General features: G+C 42.9%; 1 long non-coding RNA gene across 2 annotated transcripts in view; it reads left to right on the top strand.

Moving 5' to 3' along the window:
* LOC130573688 (uncharacterized) overlaps positions 1-21612 on the top strand; it is a 31226-nt gene extending 9614 nt beyond the window's left edge. Inside the window, exons 2-3 of one of the 2 annotated variants that reach the window (XR_008965345.1) lie at positions 7104-7183; positions 20825-21612. This is a non-coding gene — a long non-coding RNA (uncharacterized LOC130573688). Of the gene's footprint in view, positions 1-7103; positions 7184-20807 lie in introns of both variants that reach the window. The other variant, XR_008965344.1, reaches the window with a different exon arrangement.
* Positions 21613-22220: the final 608 nt, after the last annotated feature.

Here is a 22220-nt window from a genome sequence, read left to right as displayed (position 1 = left end):
GGATTTCCAGTTGGAAACATCCCCACATCCTCTGGGGACCATGGATTTCCAGTTGGAAGCACTATTTGGCTTTGAAGTTTACATCTGCAGCCTTGGGGACAGATAAGAGGAGGACTGGAGGATAGGGAGATGATGGAGAGTATTCACGTGTCGAATTATCTCTTGCAAATTTTTTTTTTTTTGAGTGTGCTTCCTTCCCCCTTCATTGTGGGTACTAATTCAAAAACACGCTTTTGACTTCAAATTAAACAATTTAAATTAAAAAGGTCTCCATGTGTAAGTGAGTAATGTTAGACTGCATTAAATTATTCTTGGGAACCTGGAGAGGACCTGGGAAGTGCAGAGCCCGTGGTTCGTTGCAGGATCCATGGGGGCTGGTGGGAGCTGAGGGTGAGGACATCAGAGATGTGTTCATCAGGGCAGGAGCTGTTACTGCTCCCTCAGGAAAAAAAAAAAAAAAAAAAAAAAAAAAAAAAAAAAAAAAAAAAAAAAAAAAAAAACTAAAAAAAAAAAAAAAAAAAAAAGAAAAAGAAAAAGAATCCCAGCAAAGAAAACAAAATAAAACCAACCAAACTTCTTTTATTTAATGTACTCTGAGTAAGGAAATTTACTCTCTTGGCAGAACTATACAAGGCTTGACAAGGCTTGAGATAGASTTGACAGATGACTCAGATCAGAAACACAAAGAAGCAGTGGGTAAGAAAGTACTGTTGTAGAAGTGTGGCTGCAGAGTTATTCAGTATAGGAAAGYATGTGCTTTCTCAGATAATATTAATCTTAATTAGCTTTAATTTAAGTCAATTTGTTGTCTGAGCACTACCAAGAAGTGYTATGCCAAACAGGTTATCCCAGACAGTTCCCTATCTTGGAATGGTGATTTCTGGACTTTGAGCTGCAGCTCAGCTGATGTGAGTGTTTGGGGKCAGTGAGTTTCTGTGACTGCATGGAGGAAGTGCCAGGTTGGAGAGGCAACAACCAGCTCTGCTTGGAAGCGCCCACATTCACTGCTCACTCCCTCTTTTGTAGGGCCCCTCTTGCAAGATCAGCAAGGAAGGCTCTGGGAGGAAGTAGCACCCAACAGAATTACATGATCGAGGCTTTTATGAGTTACTGGAAGTCTTCCACAGCCTGAAGAAACAGTTGCAGTTTATTGCATCAATAAGAGCACAGTTTACATTAGAAAGTAAAAGTGCATTGTATGTTCCAGGAAATTATTAYCGTAGCTTGACACCACTTACTACTTGAAGGTGAAGAGCAATATCATATCTTGTAGTCATTAGCAATAATTCTGAACAGCTCATCAACCTTAATGCCTCCTGTGGCAGACAGGGAAATTTTGACKGCAATTGCTACCATTTACAAGCATAGAAAGCAGGTAAACTCCTGAATATTGGTAACTGTGGGATGGATGACTCTTTTGTGTTGCTACAAACAAATGCAGCACTGAAATCAGTTACTTTCCATCATTTCATCTTGATCAAGCATGGGATTTTTACTTACCATAGGAATTTATATGRCTCCCTATCACCTATACTTGTCAAAAATACTATAAGAAATATTGATGTCTTCTGTTTCCTGGCTTATTTTATGTTTCCCCAATGCCTTGCTAGGTATGGAGCCTTGCTCCAGGTAAATACCAGTTGAATCAGCTTGTCTTGAATGCTTAGTTATCTCTAGMTGATCCTGCCACTGCATCTGGCTGCTCTTTGCTTCAGATTCAAGATAAATCCATTGTTCAGATTTACCACCACTTCTAGCCTGGACATGGTCTAGCAACAAGAAGAGATTCTTTCTATTTCATTCATCTGTGATGAAGGTTTGAACCCAAACTCCAAATCCACCCACTCCAGTCATTGCAGATATTTGCTTTTGATCCTACACTACAAAAGTTTTGCTAATAACTATATGCACAACTTTCCTGCAGGATGGAGAAACATTTTACATTACCAATGGGGACCTGTTAGTGCTGAAAAAATCAGGCTATCTAGCTTTTTTCACCTTTGTGTGTTGCATCTGCTTTGGCTTCAGGTTCCAGGAGAGGCAAATCTTTGTTCTTTCTACTCCTGAGCCAGTGGGGTTGTGCTGCAAAAACCTGGTATCCAGGACCCACCAGTGAGATGCATCCAGGACCCACTGCAGGACTCCAGTCCACTTTCACCTCTCTCAGGGCAGACTTTACAATTGATGTGCAGCACCTCACTGCAGGCAACTCACCTCCCCAGTCTCCCTCCCCAGATCCCTGTAGCTGCTAGGAAAGCCAGTATCCCTCAAATTAGACACCTACTTTAAAAAAGAACAGTGTGCCTCCCAGCAACAGACATGATAAATGCTGTGAGTAATGACAGATCCATGTGTTAACAGCACTATCAGCCACCTACTGGCTCCTTTCTTCTTTTGATAAAGGYTTTTCTCCCCTGCTTTTGCATGAGCACAAACTTCTCGTGTCAAGGTGGATCTTTCTGCAGAAGCAGTGGGAGCAGAAGGCAGAAGTTCTGAAGTCTTGACTGCAGCAGTGAAACAGGCTCAGTGCTGATCACGTAACTGGGGCTCTTTGCCTCAATTTCTCCACTTGTAATAGGAATAATGTCTACATTGTATTTATGCTGCAAGGTGCAGTTAATATTTGCACAATGGTGCTTGGGAGATACCAAGCATCAGATATTCCCAGGATGCACCAGAAAATCAATTGTWTCTACACAATGAACAAAAGCACACACAGATGCTAGCATAATGTTATGTATTTTGCTAAAAAGACAAATAAAAATCTTGCCTTCTGTCCTCAGATTTATTGTCAAACATCCATTGCTTCACATGCTGAAGCAGTTAGTAATACAAAGCGTATTTCTATCCTACTTTATTTTACATTAAAAAGTGAAGAACCATTATTGAATCTTAATACAAAAAAAAGGTCTTAAGTTACATTCTCCTGGGATCATCTGTAGCAAAGCATAATAAGTTTCTCAATATCTGACCTAATTATATCTGTCCTTCTAAGTTTTGTTTCCCATAAGAACTAAATGTCTGGTTAAAAATAACATTTGAAACTCTTCCAAGTTCCAACAGAACTTTTTCAGCCTCTCTCAAATTTAATATCTATTTTTGTTTTAATTTTCACCCAACTTTAAAAGTTATGGTTTGAAGGCTGGCATTCTGCTCTGTTATCCAGTTCCTAAATATGTTTGTATCAGATAAACTTGAGAAATAGAGGGAAAATCATATTGTGTGTGTTTATTTCATGTTAGGAAATTCTGCAGCTATTGCAACAAGTGACAGAGAGACATAGGGAAGGAAGGATGTCTTTGTGGCTGGAATGGAATGGGCTGTGTTAGAAATGTGCCTTCTGATTCTCGTCAAGGTCTCTTGACAGAAAACATCAGGCGATTCTACAGTGGTGTTTGTGTCATCTGCCCTACCCAAGCACCCAGTGTWAGCCACTGCCCCAGAGCAATGGTGATGGAAGGTGACACGGGCCCCAAATCCTGTGACCCATCAGTCCTGTTCAGAGCTCCCACATCAAGGCAAAAGCTGGCAAATTGTGCTACTGTTGTGATGGCAGAATTCCTCATACTCATTTCTTCCGGCTGCCCCATTAGGAGAGGGCTGGCACAGACCTGAAGCTGGAATGCTTTGTACCTAAATCCACATCATGCAGCAGTCAGAGATCCCAGTGGCCATTTAAGACCTTCGTGCCTCAGTTTCCCAGCTGTAACCAATGGAAAACAGCACTGACCTTGCTGAAGAGATATTGCAAGGCTGAAGTGCTAACATTTGCCAAGGGTTAGGAAACCAGGTCTAATGTGTTAAAGAAATACAAGGGATTATTATAACCAGTCCCACTCTATTCCCAGGGAGGTTGATAATAAAAAACTTTTATTCAGCACCCTCCACTGTGAGTAGACCAAGAAACAAGTGAGTCTGCAAACAGAGATACAAACAGGATTTTTGGATTGGAAATTCAGATTAGCCCTTTTCTATTGAGAACCTTTTTAGGCCTTGTTGGAGGAAGAATCTGGAGATCAGACTGACTCTTTGAACATCAAGCTTTGTGCACCTGCAGGAGTTCTGCATCCATCACCGTGGAAGGGCCATAAAGCCCCGTCCTGGAGGTTTATAAATGGTGCTGCCTGCTCACAAGTGCAGAGCCGGCATGAGCTCTGTTTTCACGGTTCAGCTCACGAGAGGGGGGCGCAAGCTGAACAACAAATGCAGGTTATAATTGCCCAGTCGTTCTGCTTCAAGGGTCTGGGACACTTAAATGTCACAGTATATAAATGGGAATTGTTGGAAGAAATAGAGCAAAGTGATTTCAAAGGCATCCGAGTCCAGTACTTTTGCTTGTTCATAGTACAGGTTCAAGGCTGGAGCAGAATGCCTAAATTCCCTCAGAAAGAGGCAGAGAAGGGTTGGTGGATGAAGCAGCAGCTCCTGTGGTGAAAAGTTCTGGTTTTGTTAGATGGGCAGCACAGTTTGGTGGTTACAATATTCCCAAGAGATATGAGCATCCAGATCCCTACAGGCTGAGACAGGCCGAGCTCTCTAGTTTCACTGACCTTGCCTTTATCATGAAGTTATTCTGCTGGTGCAAAACCTCATTGCAAGCTCTGAATCCTCATATAATTTAAGCATTTGACTTTTCCTTGAGAATTCCTCTGAGGGGACACATTCATACCCTTTCTGTGGACTGCCTTAGGATCAGGGGCTGCTGTGCCTCCCCAGCTTTAACTGCAGCACTCTGCTATGGGGAATTCCAGGCAGAATCAACCAAAGGCTCCTCAGAAGAGCTGGTGGCACTGAGAATTGCCATCCTGAGCACCAGGAGCAAAGGCTGAGTTTCTCCTGCCACAGGAAAGGGGAAGGAAGTGCAGCACTGTGACGGAAAACCAGGCTTGCTACTGCCGCCCCTACTGCAGAGATAGGAAGGGTGAAGGCAGAAATGCTGTCACGGGATGGGGCCCTCCCTTTATCCCCAACAGCAAACACTGCCTGGCTCCCTGCCCTCCTGTGCCAGCCACTGCAGCCATGAGCACCAAGCACCGACCTCGGCAGGGTTCAGGAAATGCTCAGACAGTGCTCTCAGGCACATGGTGTGACTCGGGAATGGTCCTGTGCAGGACCAGGGGATGGACTTGATGATCCTTGTGGGTCCCTTCCAACTCAACATATTCTGTGATTCTGTGATTCTGTGAGCCTTGTTTCCCGGGGCTGATGCCCTGTGTTGCTGTGACAGCCTGAAGTCCTGTGCCCGTGCTGTTTGTGCCCAGCACTCAGCCCATGTGGGGAGCATATGACAGTAAATATGCAATTTCCCTGGGGAGCTGGGGGTCTGCTGAGTATCTGCACTCGGTGACAAAACACTGCCCAGGCCCTGCAGAAGGTTTTGTTAACATCTAATGTCTGCTTGGAATAGATGGTCCCTTCCAACAGAACTATTCTGTTCTATTCTATTCTATTCTATTCTATTCTATTCTATTCTATTCTATTCTATTCTATTCTATTCTATTCTATTCTATTCTATTCTATTCTATTCTATTCTATTCTATTCTATCCCATTCCATTCCACTCTCAGAGCCATCTTTCTCTTCCCAGTGATAGGGTTCCACACAGCAGGCACTTTGCAAGGTGTCTGGAATCAAGGCCTCTCTTCCCACGGCAGAAACATTCATGGGGTGGCTGGGGCTGCCAGCGAGCAGAGCATCCCATGACCGTCCCCAGAACAACAAAACAACCAGGCAAAGGAGGAAAAAAGACAAGACAGCAGAGCTGGGCTTTACTTACACAGGATTTCAACTAGCTGAGGAATGGAACACAGCAGTGGTACCCTGGCTCACTTTTAATGCAAAGGGGGTGTTATCTGTGAATTAAATACTATGTCCTTCTGTTCTCAATTTTCTAGCTGTTTTCCCCTGCATAAGGCGTTGATTTGAGTTTCTTTCTTTCACCTTTTTTTTTTTTTTAAGAGTAAGGTATAATAGAAATTAAGGTTTCTAGACACTTCGGAAGGTTTAAGTAGCCCAAATTTTGGAAATTGAGGGTTTTTTCACTAAGATGTTTTCTAATTAAAAATGGTTTGCAAGCACTGAGCCCATGATGTTCTTGGATGATCTGYCACAGCTCTACCAGTACCACTTTGGGAAGCAGTACATGGGAAAACGGCTATTATAGAAAAGCCAGTGAGATAAATCTTGAAATAATTTTACCAACATTAGGCATCCTATTTTGGGAAGAAACTGAAGAGAGGATTTTTTTTTCCCAGAAAATATCGACTTTTCCAAAAGCAAGATATTCATAGGTGATGAGACTGATTTACAKCAATATGTGCACACAAACATTCACTTGCTCCTAGATTGTGAGCAGGAATGTCAGACTCATTTCTAAATGGGGCACTTGCACCTGTATGTGTAATATTCCAAACATAGTAGGTGCTTCTTACTGTTTCCCTATGTCTGATTTTGAAAAATCTGTTCCTTGCTAGATTGAACTCATTGCTTYTCAAGTATCTTCTCTAAATATGAGTTTGCATGTGATATTCATCCAGGAGTTCTCTGCAGATTCAGTTCTGATGCTGTACTTTCAGATGTTATTTGTTTTCATTCTTCTGTAACATTTTTCATCCTCCCTTTCATTTCTATCTAGCTCCCTGTAAACCTTTATGATCCTGATATGCTGTTTTCATAGTTTCTCCAACAATCTCTTTGAAGAGGCTGGACAAGCAAGACCATCTCTCAAATGATGCAAAACATTTCCCTAATGTGGATATTATATGTGCCRAGAAATTCCTGAATCAGTTTGAGTGCTCCCATACTGCATTCATGTATGTCAGCAGCAGTCACAGGAGCTGCCTGTCCTTGCTGGAGACTGCTGATTCCCAGCAGGGATATTTTGCACCTCTAGGTTACCACATCTGCCACTGCCAGTTCCAATAGTTTCCCATCTCTCCACAGGAAATATTCGATCACCCACCCAAAGCCCATCAGAACTARTTCTATTCAGTATCTAAGCAACAATTCAAATAGCAAATGTTGGGGGGAGGGAGGAATTTGTGGCTAAATACTGTCCCAATGTCCTTTTTTAAACAAGAACCTTTTTCTCTGCTTCTTGTCTAGACCAAGTTCTGATCACCCAGGAAAGGCCAAAGCAAAGACACTTTAACCAGAGAAACATAAAACCAGGATCTTCTCCCATGGTAGGTTTTGATTCCCAGCAGAGCTGCTCTTCAGCTGTTGCAAGATCCTTTACACAACCACAGTTCCTTTGCTCCTGTAGGGAGGTTTCAGTGCCCTGCCTCCCTCAGCAGCCAGGCTGACCCAGCCTGAGGGGCCGAGGTGCAGAACAATCCTGGGCTGGGAGCTCTGCTGTGCCTGGCTGGAGKCAGAGCCTGCCCACTGCACCCCTTTGCCCTGCTGGACCTGCAGGGCTCCTGCTGCTCCTGACTGCAGCACGCCTGCTGAAGGGAATGCAGGCTTCTTCTTCTATCTCTATTTCTGAGAACGTTCAAATAGCAAAGTTAAATCCAGGCTTATCCTCTCTTTTCTTTACATAAAAGCTTCCACTCAAAGCAGATGTTCTCAAATCTATTATCCTCTATATTGTTCATATTGGTTCTAATTTTTCCCACGTTGCTCAAAGCTCTATCCTCAGGTGACTGTTCTCTGAGCTTTCCCAGCTCAGCTTTACCTTTCAAATAAGATTTATCCATTAAAAAACAATCCTACTGCTTTTTGCAGCTATCATTTTGTCACATATGGATTTATTCAATAAATGCTTTTAATAGCAACATTTCTAGGCTTTGTTTGTCAAGAGCTGCCAGGCTTTTACAAGCCAGGGTTGGCACAGACGTTGAATTGCCTCTCTGTACCCAGGGGAGAGCTTCCTGCTGGTCATGACAGCATGACATGTGAGGTCCTGCACACACAAGTAAATGAAAGGAAATTAAAAATAAGGGTAGCTTCATAATTCACAGCCAGTAAATGGTGAAGAGAACCAGGCTTCCAGCAACTTTTGGACCTCAGCAAAGCTTCTAATAAAAACAGGGATATGTGATTTTAATTTGCAGTTCCAAGATCCACTGAAAAACCTAAAAGCCCAGTTTCAACACAAGCACCAGGGCAGCRAACTATATAAAGGCCATCAGCAAGAGAAAATKCAGCCAGCCCAAGGGCACTGGGAARTAACAGCTGACAGGACAGAAGAGAGGTCAAGATCAGTATGCCAAAAATCTTTCATTCATCCGTCAGCCTGAAGTCAAGCAGCGTTGCTGTTGCCTGCCTGCTGCGTGCTGTGGGGCAATGGGTGTCTGGTATTTGTGTCTTGGTGTAGCYGGTACCCACCCATGCAGGACTTCACGGGTGTCTCCTGAACAACTGTAGAAGGTGGTGGTTATGGAAAAAAAAGAGGGAGTCTTTCCCTCTGTTCTTTTTCCCCAGTCTCTTCTGAGATCTTCAGATGTGCATTGCTAAACTGTCCTCCTTGAAAGTGGCACAGTGCTAATTTTGTCTAAAGCAAAATCAAAAGAGGAAAGAAAATATATTGCCTAATATTAGTATTTAGGTTTTTCAAGAACTCTAAAGTTGTTTTGGTGCATCTTTTGCTTTCTTTCAATGAAATATTTAATGCAATCAGACATTAATAGGATTTATTTTTGCTCATCTTCCTCCATTCTTTCCATAGTTACCTATTCAGTCCCACAAGGACTTATTAATTAAATTCTCTCAGTACAGTGTTATCTCTCTTTGACTATCTCTATTTTCTGTACTGCAGCTTGTGTACATTGTAGAGCGGAACCAGAGAGAGCAAAGAACCAAATAAAAAGATCCCTCCAGGAATAGASTATTCGATTATACAAAGAAAACCAGCAGTTCTGATTGCTCATCCTTATTTCCCAGAGGAGGCCACAAATGTCTTTGTTCTTTGGTTTTTTAGAAAGAGTTTCCTTTTCTGGTAAAATCACTTTACCTGTAAACTGCAGGTCAGGCTTTTGGTCACATTCACCTGCTTTTCCATTAAACTATTAGAAATTGTTCTTCCCCATGCTCGGCCTCCAACRAACAGCTTTGGGGTATTTTGCAGCTCCCCATGGTTTTGTGCTCGGGCTCCAGACCCTCCACCAGATCTGAGTTTCCAGGGAGGAACATGGCCTCATGGAACCACACAGTGGGTTCTTCTCACAAACATCAGAGTGTCATAAATGCATTATTGCTGACAACAGTGATGATGAGATCCTGGAGAGGCCCCAAAAGGAATGAGCATGGGGCCACAAGCCCCCTCTCATCTCCTGAAGGGCTTAACCTGTTTCATGGACAAAGAACAATTTCTGCTCCCAGAGCTGTCAGTCAAAGCCATCTTCCCCAGTGCTAAAGTGACCACAAATAACAGACTACTTCTGAGAAACTTAAATGGGAAGTACAGTAGTATGTATAATTAACGGAGCATTTTAAGCTGTGAACTCTCTGTCTCCTTGAAGTCTACAAAATTGTGTGACTCACAGCCATCACACCTAGGGTATATGTGCACACATATATATGCTTGATATGTTCAGTATTTCGTTCGTGTCTAAAAATAAAGTTGCAAAATGGAATGGGAAAATCCATTTGCTCCCTTACACTTTATGCTGGGAACCTGATATTACCTCCAGTTTACCATCTTCCCAGCTGGCTGGATATTGTATCATTCATGTTGGACCYCCCCCAAGATTAATGGCATCATCTGTACAGTTAACAGCCTAATTTTGCTAAATCTCATCATTTTGAAATTTGGWTGTGCCTGATCTTCATTATTTTAATTGTTTAATGCATTATTATTAATTAGATCTAACAGATTCCAATTCAGCTCRACATATTCACATTTGTCTGCAAGCTGTGGGAAGCCCAAGACAAACCAGGCTGATTCCACACTGGCTTTTCAGTCCAGAAACCAGGTACTATTTTTGCCACTGTCTTAGGTTTGTCTGCAGGCAAGTCATCTATCTTTCTGTTTCTCCAAGGGATTCCAGCTTGCAGTGTTTATGGCCTAACTGGATTTCAGCACAGGCTGACATCTTTGCACGCAAGTGTTAGGGAAATACGAACAACACCCCACAGCCCACCCCATACACAGCCCATCCCATAGTTGCCTTCTAAATGGGACTGGCTCCCATTGAGACTGAGCACAGCAATAAAAACCGTGAACACGGAACCTTGGGGATATATATGTTGTTTCAGCATAAAACATGGAAAGCTCTCTTTCCTCCCCACCCATCTCATGTCAAGTTCTGGAAGATTTTGGTACTTCCCAGAGGACAGACTTTCTGCCTACATAGAGGGATACCTTCGACTTGCTGTGCATGACAGAGTCCCATTGGAGTCACATCAGTTTTTCCTGAARATGCTGCTGTTGCTGCTGCATGCACAGGCCTGGCATCCAGATCCTCTGCACTATCTCTCCAATGGTGCATCTTCATTCTGCCTGCATCCAGATTGAAAGGAAGAATATCTTTTTGCTGGGGATTGAGAGCTAGTTGTTTCTTCCAAAGGTAGAGCTGTGAGAAGAGCAARCTTTCCTTCCAGCAGTGAATGAAGTTGCCTACCCCTTCCCCATCACCTTAACACACCAGTTCCGTGGGAAGAGCACTAACTCAGGACATGGAGGACCCAAATTGAATTCACTCCTCCACCTGAGAGAAGGTGAATCCGTTTCTTCAGGGCACACTCTTGCTATCGGTCTCCACAAGGTGGTCTTTAGCTCCTGCTAAATGTTTGTCCCAAAAATTAATAAGGGAGCATTGATCCTAAGAACTACAGCAGCCTGCTGGTCAGCTGTCCAGAACTCACAAACAAGGGCGGAAAGATTTGGTTCTGCTCTGTGTCCTAAGGACTACTTTTGCATCTTATCTGGTGATTACTGTGTAAAATAATCTCAGAGTATCTTTCCAAGGAGTACCAGGGTTCCCTAGCACCCTCCTTGCAGCAGTGAGCAGTACGGTGAAAGACCAAAACCACCCTGTACAGAACAAATCAGACCTTGACTGAATTCATCATGGAAAAAATGGGAAGAAACAAACATATGCAGAAACCTGCCACTGTCATCTCCACAAGAAAACCACGTGTTAATGCCCCCCAGCCTGATAAAAGACATTCCCTGGGGTGTTGTGGGCAGCCAGCTGCCCGGGGTCACTCTCTTGACAGTAAGGAACAAATGTTCCAGGGAAGACACAGCAGGTGTGACATGAGTAGTGTGCCCTGGTCCAGCAAAGATCCCCCCACGAGGTTACAGAAMAAGCCCCTGCTGGTACCACACCTCAGAAATACTGCCTTTGCAGTATCCATGGYTTTGTGGCAGCCAGCCTTCTCTAAAAATGTCTAATTAGGAATAATTAAGGCCCTCCCCAAAAAAAMCAGGAGAAATACTAAGTTACTTGGGAACCTCGGTACAAAAGAGCAAAGAAAAGGATCTCTAGCAAACACAGAGTTTGATTTCAAAACACTAGGACAAAAAAAATGTACCTCCTGTATTTTTGAATCTCATTAATAATTGTCAGATCTATAAAAATATTCCGTTAGAACAACTGTAATCAAAATAATATACTGCGTGTTTTTGTCATCTTGTTTAGGGATTCTTTTCCATTCCTGAAACATAGCACAGGCTTGGTTTTAGGTAGAGACACTTTTCTTTTTGCAATTTATTTTTGCTCTGAAGAAAACACACTTTCAAATTACATGCAGGATGGATTAATAAATTTGAAGCACTTTGCAGACTGTTAAAGGTGAAAAGGGAGGGTTGGTGGCATTGGGGCCAGGTATGATGACACCCAGCCCTTTTCACAGAGYCAGCTGGATGGCTGGGAGGGCTCAGCTGGGACAGGTCTTTGTGCTGTCTCTGACTCAGGTGGGCAAAGCATTTCACACCCCAGTAGCCATGACCACAGACTGGGAGGAACCAGGCAGGAGCTATTGTTGCCAAGGGAGAATTTGCCAGGGCAAGAAGCTTGCTGGGGAAGGGAGGAGCAAGCCAAAATCACCAGCAGGGCTGGTCTGCGGGAGGAAGATCGTGGCAGGAGGGAAAGCAGGAATTTTTGGATGGTGGCAAAGCACCAAGGCATAGGAAARGAGCACTTCAGTGCTGCATACATCCAAATGAATGTATTGAACAGTCCTCGACCACCCTTTGAGCTACTATGCCATATTTCCTTGGGGAAGTGATCTGCTGGGGATATAAATTGCTGTACGAATGTCAGAGTGGTGCCAAGGAATACGTGAGCCAGGGGCAGGACATGCCAAGCAAGCTCCCAAATCTTCCTGGGAGTGGCACACTGTACAAGTGCCAGGAGAGGCTTCATTTACAGCTGAGGTGCAGGAACGTCAGCCTAGCTTGTTATCCAAGAACCTGCAGGGAAAATATTCCCTAAGTTTGTTCCAGATGCTGAGGAGTAGGTTCAGTGTTGCAGATCAAGCACCTATGCACCAAGAAGTTAAAAGCTTCATCATAAAGGGAACTCCTAACACAGATTTCTTCATCACCAGCTACCACTGGGAGATGGAGAAAACAAAAACTTCAGAGAGTTTCTTCATCAGTGCCAAGCAGCTGTAGCATAGACTGCATGGRCTGATGGATATAAGCCTGAAGAACATTCTGCCTGAACATCAACCATGGCTTTAGCTGGACACTTCCAAATCTCCATTTTATTTTATAAGCTGCTTCTTTAAAAACCCCATATCCCATGTGCTTTAGCTGCAGGATACAGTACAAGWCTTTCTGCATCCTATAAGACCAGATGTTCAGATCCAGATCTATGGATCTCATCTGTAGTAATGTTTTTTACTACTTCTTTTTCTTCARCCAAATTTTGATAGGCTTCATTCTTCTTTTATCACCCTCCTTCCTTTCTGTTTTCACAGTAAGTGGAACATTTTTTCCAGCAGGTTTTTTTTTCCCGAAATCTTGTCCCTCCACCTATTCTCCTTAGAAAGGCACATAATACCTGCTTTTGAGTTCTGAGCTTTCCTTGTGAAAACCATCTTCTCTGGAAATTGGCTTAATCCATAGCCTAGCAAGCCTTTCTGTGCACTGTTGTCTCCATACAATTTTTTGCATTTGCAGGCGTGAGCTGTAACCAGCTCTGGTGACAGTTTTTCTGTAAAAGAAGAAAAACGACATTGTAAAATCTGGAACTGATCAACAAATCTGTTGGTGAAGCTCAGAGCAACTCCCAGCATTCTGAAGTTAGTTTACTGCTATTATTGCTGCTCACATGCTGCTTACCGTATCATAGAGATCATCTGGTTACAGCCTAGTTGCACTCTTAATTAGCCAAGCCAGAAGCCTGCCAAGTTTAAAAAAAAATAGTTTAACTGAGAAGTGAGACATTAACTATTTGAGAGATAATATCATCTATAAACTTGGTAGTCTTGTTCAGCAGTTTAACCTTTTTCTCATTGAAACATCATTTCTGAGTTCAGTAATGCAAATAAGAGAATCCAAAAACGGGGAGAAAAAAAAGAGTGCCTGCCCTGTGAGACCTTAGGCCTGGATATTTTTCTTCAAAATCTTTCTTTGGGGCTTAGGTTTCAAAGCCTGCCCTAGATAAATGACAAGAAAGATTGGTTTGGTAACTCTGGCACTGGCTTGCAAGTGAGATCTCAGCCCCTTTTCCAGACTCAGGYTTTTCCATATGGCCACAGGCAAATCATACAGACATTCCCCTGAGAGCCCTGTCCCTACAGAGCCTTTCCCTGCAGGACTGGGTGTAGATGTCAATTTGCTGCTGACCTTTAAACGATTGTAAAACTCTAACTTGGCCACGCTGCAAGTACTCCCACTAATTTTATACTTCCTGGGGCTTATCTATTATGCAAAACCAGTCAGGTTTCACAAGCTGGAAGTTGTGTAGAAGAGCAGCTTTTATCACAGCCCAGTACTATGCATGTGTATAGTCTTTGCTTTGACATCAGCTCAATTGTGTCCTGTTTAGATAATTGACCAGAGAAGAGCTACAAAAAGTTCCAGGCTAGATAAGTTATCCATCTTGTGGAAGAATCTGACAGAAAAGACAAAAAGGAGGCAAGGCATTTTTCTTTGTTTCTCCAGCTAAGCTGATTTCTAAAATATACGACTCTCACATGGTTTTTAGAGTAATACAGACCCTGTGGGACACTTGTAAAACTGCATATAAGAATATTTCAAAACCACTGCAATGTTGGGTTGGATGCACTATTTGAAATGCGAATATACATGAAAAAACTAATAATTTGCTTCATTCTAGTGAGCCTCTCTTAAATTAGATTCATTAGCTCCCACACACAACAGCTGGGTCTTCAAAATGTGAGGTAGCTGGCAAGGGGGCATAAGAACCCTCAAGTTTTTGGAGTATAAATATCAAAGCAGGAGATTCTCCAGTTCAGGATGGAAAGGGGTAGCCATCAGTCAGTTTTGTCACAGATATTGACAGGCACACATCCTAASAGCCTGGTTGAACTTCTTGGATGAAGGAACAGCCAGCCATTAACTGGCTCACACCAGGGTATATCTGAGACCTCATTTCTAAATCAGACAGAATTCTTAGACCGGTTAAGTTACAGGAACTGATGCTGAGCCAGGATAGCAAAGGGAATACAAAGATAGTAACAGACTCCAGAGATCCTGGGAGGAAAAATGGTGTTCAGGGCCAAAAGAAGGAAGAAGAGGCAGGACAAGAGAATCAAGTTGTTCTGTAAGAAATTAAACAAACAAGGTTGGATTTGATTGATTGTTTTCAGAGACTTAGGTTCCTTGCCTCCTAAAATTTCCTCTGCCATTACAACCTCATGCTTTYTTCCAAAGCCACTGCCTATAGGGCACCAGCCATGCTCTATCAAAACCCTTTGAGCCCACCCTGTCAGGCTGGCRGCTCTCAGCGCTGTGCAAGGGCTGCATCCACCTGCCTTTTCCTCAGCGCAGGCATTTCATCACAYGCTTTGTCCTCTCTACAGCTGCAGTTTTTCACAGACCTTATTTATCTTGAGATTTCAGCTCATCTTTCAAATTTGCTTGAAAGCGAGTCCCWAAGTTTTTTTTGGGGGGGAATTGCTGAATGTACAGAGAGATAAACAACACAATCTCATAAACCTAATTTCAAAGGCAACCAGGCTAAAAAATGCCAGGGTTTAATTTCTGATCCCATTCATGCCAAATGTTGTCTAACATTTCAGCAGTAATCGGCGGCCCTGAGAGCCTCTTTCAATATTCTATCAAGAATATAAAATAATTTTTGATAAATGTAGCGAGTATAAAATAAAATGAGTTGAAATTAGTTGCTGGGATGCAAAACTGAAGCTGACAGGCAGTTGTGAGGAAACTTGCAAGAAAATGCTTATTTTATGTATTTCTTTGGGGCTTAGCAGCCTGGAGCTGTCAAGATGATTTTGCACATGCTCAGCAGCAAAAACAAGGGAACTGAGCGATTTTACCAGTAGAAAAATGTAAATTCCTACTGCATTAAGCAAAGCTTCAAGATTAAAGTGCTATTAATGCCTATAACTTGAATAAAGTTACTTTAGTATGTATTTAGGGGCCTAAGTTTTCCTTGTAAAACTACATTTTGAATTTCTTTAGTAGCCTGTTGTGATAATTTTGCCGAGACCTTGTGAAACTCTAAGTAAAATATATTTGTAAATTCATCTTCATCTACAGCTCTGTCGAACTGTTCAGCTACCAGTAAGTGATTAATGAGATTTTTCTACTTTAGAAATTTTTTTTTAATAGGACSACCTCCTAAAATGACCTTTGAAGTGCTGTCTCATTTTACTTTTAACTTCAAATGATTATCTGATAAACAATTCACTGTATTAATAATTCCTTGAATTACCTTATAGACGTATAAATTCAATATGTTACCGGTTGATCCTTTTAATGGAAAATGTTTACAGTGAGAGTTTAGAAGCTGACATGTATCCTATAGGAGCTATGGTGTTTCATTTTTTAGGTCCTCCAGAAATCTTCAGAACATACCCTACGAGACTTGCACCTTAGCATTTTTTTCCAATCCCTTCAACTTCAACARCTATGTTCTATTTCCAAAGAATGCAAAGAAAATAAATAATTTATCTTTAAAAATAAGAGACAAACTCACGATAAATGCATGTGAGAAGCTCTGGAATTAAGTGACACAACTGATTTGAACCAAGACATTACAGAGCCTTTCTCCTGACAATCAACATTAAAATAACATTAGCTAGTAAGCGCAAATAAATAAAAAATAAGTCCAAAAATAAATCAAAGTAAGTATAATAGAATGATGTTAGCTTCAAGTTTGCTTCAAGACATCCTGTCTCTTCTGGCAACACTTTTTAAATGTTATCCTGCTCACTCAAGAACAGTTACACATACTGGAAATTAGTACAAGCTAAAGCAGTTCTGATTTCCCAAATCCCAGTGGCTGCTGTTTGCAGAGGGTAAAGAACTGTATTCATCTATAAATGAACAGGATTACTCTGGATTCAGAAATTCAGTAAATCAGCCCTGTGTGTAGGACTGGGATAAGACTGATGCACAGYTAATTTACACCACCATGCTAAGCTCACCCGAACTCGTACTTGGCGCCCCAGAGGGCTCAGGTTCAGTCAGTTCTCCCAGAGGAGAAGGTGCCCAAGCGCCTTCCTGCATCCCAGGGCACAGCAGGCACATTTCAGCACCACCCATCTGGCCTCCTGTGGGGAGAAATGGTGATAAAAATAGATGTGATGGGCTTTTTCAGTCTGTCTCTGGAAGACATGCGAGTACCTCAGCATTAGGCAATCGCACAGGAATGAGAATATAATAAAATAGTAATAWATAAACCATATATATTCCACTTGCAGGCCTCTGTCTAGCCCAGTGTTCCCAAACACTCATGTTAAATCTCCTTCTTTTTGCTGGGGTGGGGATATTTCATTTGGTTTCTTCAAAGTTCTGATGACTRCAGCAACATCCCTCGAACACTTGCTCACTCGCTGCATCTCAAAATAGTCTGATTAATCAACCTTACTCATCAGTGATGAACTTTGTTCTTACATGCAGCTTTTGAGTTCATATCTAACATTGTAAGATCAATGTAGGTACAGAAACAAAACTGGACTTTCCCTGAAAAAGCAGATGCATCCAAAGCAATGGCACAATGCCTTTCTTTCCAAATGAGCTCACAATTCAAGAATTTGAACACTTTTRCAATGTCACCAATGTATTTGAACACTGCATTGGAGGGAAATAAATGAGATTCAGGATCTATACATACAAACTAACATACATATATGCATGTGACAGCATCACCACCCAGACCTCTCAAACCCTCCGTCCAGCTAATGGATTATTGGAAGTTTTTGCAGCCCTGTAAGTGCAGCCAGTTCCTGATGTTTTCCCCCATCACATACACTGAGTGTCAGAAATAAAGTTCTTTGGAGTAAATTCAGCTCTTAGCGACCCCTCTGCAAACTTACAGTCTTCCATAAGTTTCAGGAGCCTTTTCTAAACAAGGAAGAGCAGCATCTAGCTTCCTTTCTCAGAAAGGTCAGTAGGAAGCAAAGAACAGCACTGATTTATCTTCATCACTTGGTGACAGGTTCTGTGAAGGCAGTTGCCATTTTACATCACCTTTTTTTCAGAATCAGAGAACGTGGTAACTTACAATTCATCATTTCTATGCCATTTATTTGGTGGATATACTGACATCCTTCTTGGATCCTTGTCACTTTGTTGACAAGATGCTTGCAAACATTTAAAAATTATTTTGGTGGAAATGATCTTCGCATTGTACTGACAGATGAATTGTACTGACAGGGAGCAATGACCCTKAGGGACACTTCCAACCATGCACTAACTCTCTAATATGTATACTTAAATCCATCCATATACAAAATCATTTGAGGATCTGAATCCAAGGTACAGGACTACTTACACAGGACTCATTGGTACAGTGCTTATTTGACTAGATTTGTAATCTTTATTTAAAAACTAGACTACAAACAAACAGGTGAAGAGGTTACAGAAGGTTTGATGAGGCAGAGAGAAAGGCCATGTGAGATCCAGCGGTTCCTACTACTTTCCATTCAGTGATGGGAAATAGTAGACTTATCCACAATTCATATGTTTTGTCACTGGCACCAGACAGAGAGTCAGAATCTGACTCATTTTAGAACACTGGGGGTGGGGGCAGGGCACAAAAAAGAAAAGAACACTCTAAATGCATGCATCCTTCACTAAAGTCTTTCAGCTGGATCAACCTACAAGAGTATCCTGAGCACGAAGGGTATCAGTTGATCCAAAATCACAATCAGACTATGAAGGAGATGAACAAAATATCTCATTCACTTGTGCAAAACTTGAAGTTTGGCTTGCAAATCACAGGTAGTGGCCAAAGAAAGAAATAAAGATAGGTAGGATACATTCTTAAAAATGTCAATAAATGTTTTATTCCAGAACAGTTGTAATAATTAAGTGATCTTGCTTTTGCTTAGTAGGGGGAAAGAAGTTCAAAACCCTACAGAAGCACACAAAGGCTCCATAAAAATACACCCATATGCATATAATCATGTAGCCTGAGAATCWGCACAGAAAGGTATGCAACAAAATCACAATAGTCAGGATTTTAAGCAAGCAGCTTTTGGAAATGTAGCTCTTAACAGTAGGAGAGCACACAACAGAGCTGCCAACTCTTCTTCCCTCTGCAGGCCGTMAATTTGCAGAATCATCTCCTGGTCTCTGGGGAAATGCCCTTTGCTAGGCTGCCTTTCCTCATTTTCCTGTTCCCAGGAAAAAAAAAATAACACAAAGACTAACCAACAGTAACTCAGAACATCTCCATTTTCTAGCAGCAGCATGGCTAGCACCAAGAGTCACTGCTACTGAGCCCTCCACTCCTGAGAGCATTCACTGACTMCTAAGAGCTATTCCTATGCATTTCCTGTGTTGTCATTCCTGGTCTATGCGAGGGTGACACTCCAAAAATCCTGCTATTCTCTACTAGTATGGGGATAACCCTACCTTGTACTCCTCTACTTTCAACTAAATATGTTTAAGCACAAGAAAGAATAACTAAGCACTTGTGGGAAAAAGATGGAAGGGAAGAACTAAAAGCTGTTTTAGAGAGGAAATAAAAGGTATCTGGAGTAGTTTTTTCCCCTCCCCATCCCTCCATTTCTTCTCATGTAAGAAAGTAAAGTGAGAATGAGTGTAAGTAAACATGCATATATGTACTTTCATATGCAAATGTTTCTAACTCTACAAATGAGTTTTTGCTGCTGGCTGCCGCCTGACAGTCTGAGATAGTGAAAGTGCAAGTCATCGAACAAAAAGCTGTGAGGAGAGCAACAGAGAAAATGCATCTGAGGAACAGGAAAGCTGCTTAAAGCCTWGGTTTTTAAGAGACCAAGTTTCCTGGTCAAAACTGTAATAAGCTAGACAAAATAAAACATTCCACAATGTTTTAAAAAGTGCAGGAAATATAAGAATAGAAGACAGCAGGACAGTATCTGTTCAAGAGATAGCTTATGCAAAGGTGAGTAATGTCTAATTCCTTGGATCTGTTTCAAATGGCAGCATTTATGAAATCCAGAGGAGTGGAAACAGTGTTTGGCAAAAATAGCRCACTTAAAGAGCAAGGAGTGCAGCATCTATTGACGCATGGGGCTGCAAGCAAACAAAAACTATGGTTAGTGGCAATTAGGATTGTTGCAGGAGATGTTCCATTCACGCCAAAACCAAAAATAATAGAAAGGACAGAATGAAAGGACTGATGTTTTCCTTCCACAAAACTATTAAYACTGYCTACATTATTGCAGCCTACTTCACAAGGGGTTCCCCTATATTTCCTGGAAACATCAAAAAGCAGTACACACTTGTGCTTCATCTAATGCATGCTCCAGTCTGGGTTYTTTATGCACTTTTAAGGGTTATAATTATTCCTGCATCAATTAATTTTTCATCATGTTACCACAAAATATTCAAGTAGCTCTGAAAACGTATGGTCTATATTTGGGTAGTTGCCATTTCAATGAGACTTTTCTACAAAATAAAGGTTTTTAGCTTATGTTAAAAATGAACTCTATAACATAACTTGAAACAAGTTGCAGCAAATGCTGTGCCGTCATACCATCTGTGTTCAAGTACAGCTCTAAAGCTTTCCTCCTATTGCTTCCTAAAGTGGAAAATAATGGTAAAAAATAAAAACAGATAAGATGAAGAAGCATTGTGTATTGGAATACATTATGAACCCGAGCCTTACGATGCTTGTTTCAAAAAAAAACCCTCTGTACCTGTATACTCAAACGAAGCACTGTTCAGGAACCAAAGAGGAAGGTTATATTCTTCACATTTAAATTAAGCAACAGTGATGTTCTCACCTGACACAGCTAGTAAATTCTGGTGAGCTTTGCTCTACACAACATTGCCTATTTTGCTTTTTTTAGCTCTCTTCACAAGCTTTCCAACAATAGTCCATAGGAACACGAGTGAAATTCATTAAACCTTCGASTTAATGGAAGGAACTAAAACTGATGAGAAATAATTTTTGAAATACCCCAATGTTAAATTAATGTCTAAGATAACAGAGGTAATGTACAAAACTTACAATGAGTAAAATTATGACAAACYCCGACATAGATCTTGGGCCATGAAGATGGGTAGTAAGAAAACCAGAAACAAACTCTGCAAGTAGAATGCCACCACGGAAGGACTAACTGCAATGAAAAAAAGCCCAGTTCTTAAAAAGTCGACTTTGTCATGAGGAACTTAAAGTAGCACCTTTTTGATATTCAGTCAAAATACAGGATGACTGTTTTGGAGATTAAAGTCACCCTGTTCTGGTCACTTTATCTCACTCTATGCAGTCATTTTGTYACTGCAGGGCAGAAGAAAACAACGACCACGCCGGGAAGGTGTCCTGGAACTGCCTGGAAAAGACAGAGAGGTGTGCAGGCAAGAGCAGGAGGCAGCGCGTCTGCGGGAGAACCTGTTAATGCTGTTTTCTCTGGTACCGAACCAACCTGCTCCCAGCCACTCTAGAACACAAACACATCCCTAACCTCCTCCTGCTTTCCCAGGAGCAAGCGCCTCACTCTTCCTATGCTGCTCCCTCACACTGCCCCACCAACAGATTTTTATGTCGACATAAATCCAGGCCCGTCCTGCGCCGGGGCTCTTCCTGCGTGAGCTGTTTGCAGCACTGGGCCCAGCGAGTCCCTGTGCTCCGGGGGCTCGGGGAGCCGCTGCCGCTCGGTGTCCACAGCCGGGATACGGTCACCGGGCACGTCACTACAGCCCGTGAGGATCGCCCCGAGCACCGGCAGGGCGGGGAGCGAACCGGGCTCTCCCGCAGCCACGGCAGCGAGCTCCACCGAGGGAATCCCCCTCCCGCGCTGGAGATGCTCCTGTCCAATGGCACTGCCACTGGAAGAGARCCTTTAGCCTACCAGGCCCTTTTCAAAAAAACACATCGAAGTGCTTTCTCCTCTTATTATTCTCCATTTTATTTCTAATCCTGTGAGACAGTGCTGATCCCAGAGCCCAGGAGAAAGCRGGAGAGGTCAGGACACTGCATACTTGAGACAGAGATTGAAGCTGGGGCATGCTGTTCAGAAAGGGGACAAGTAAATGCCGACTTCCAACACCTTTAGGAAACACTTCCCCACCCCCCCACCCCCGCCCCAGAAAATAAAAAAGCATTTCCAATAACAGTAATGTTTATTAACACTCTTCCTACTCCTGTGACAGCGTTCCCATCAACGTTTGGGTGGTGCTGTCCGAAATGCCCGCTTGCCTTTCCAATCCAAGGGAGAGGCTTCCAAACGGACCGTCCTGCGCCTGCAGCACCGCTGTGCGCCCATCCGCCAGCCCCGGGGGTTCTCCSCGGCCCTGCCGACATCCCCGACCTCCCATCCTCTTCTGGACCTTTCGTTTTCAACCCACAGCACGTGTGGAGCTCCCGGTGCAGGATGAGGCTCCCGGGGCGCGGTTCGGTGCTGAACCGTCCCGCAGCGGTGCGTGAGCCGGGACAGTCCCGGTGCTGCGGAGCCTGGGGCCACCCCGCCACGCGCGAGGCTCGGCGGGGGTTACTGGGGACACTGGGCGCTCTGGGCAGCACAAAGCCGGGAGAGCCCGTCCGGGGTGAGCGGGGGGCGGCGGTGACACTCGCGCACACCCTGCGGCCGCCCGAGGAGGCGGTGCTGCCGCCCCCGCTCTGTGCCGCAGGCGCGGGCACCGTTCGGCCGCCCGCGGGCTGGTGCGGGGGTCCCCCGCCGGGC

Source organism: Malurus melanocephalus, unplaced genomic scaffold (genome assembly GCF_030028575.1).
Source record: "Malurus melanocephalus ecotype Western Australia unplaced genomic scaffold, MMel_1.1 scaffold_62, whole genome shotgun sequence".
Classification (NCBI taxonomy): Eukaryota; Metazoa; Chordata; class Aves; order Passeriformes; family Maluridae; genus Malurus; species Malurus melanocephalus.
Note: the sequence above shows the minus strand (reverse complement) of the source record. Positions and strands in the feature narration are given on the sequence as shown.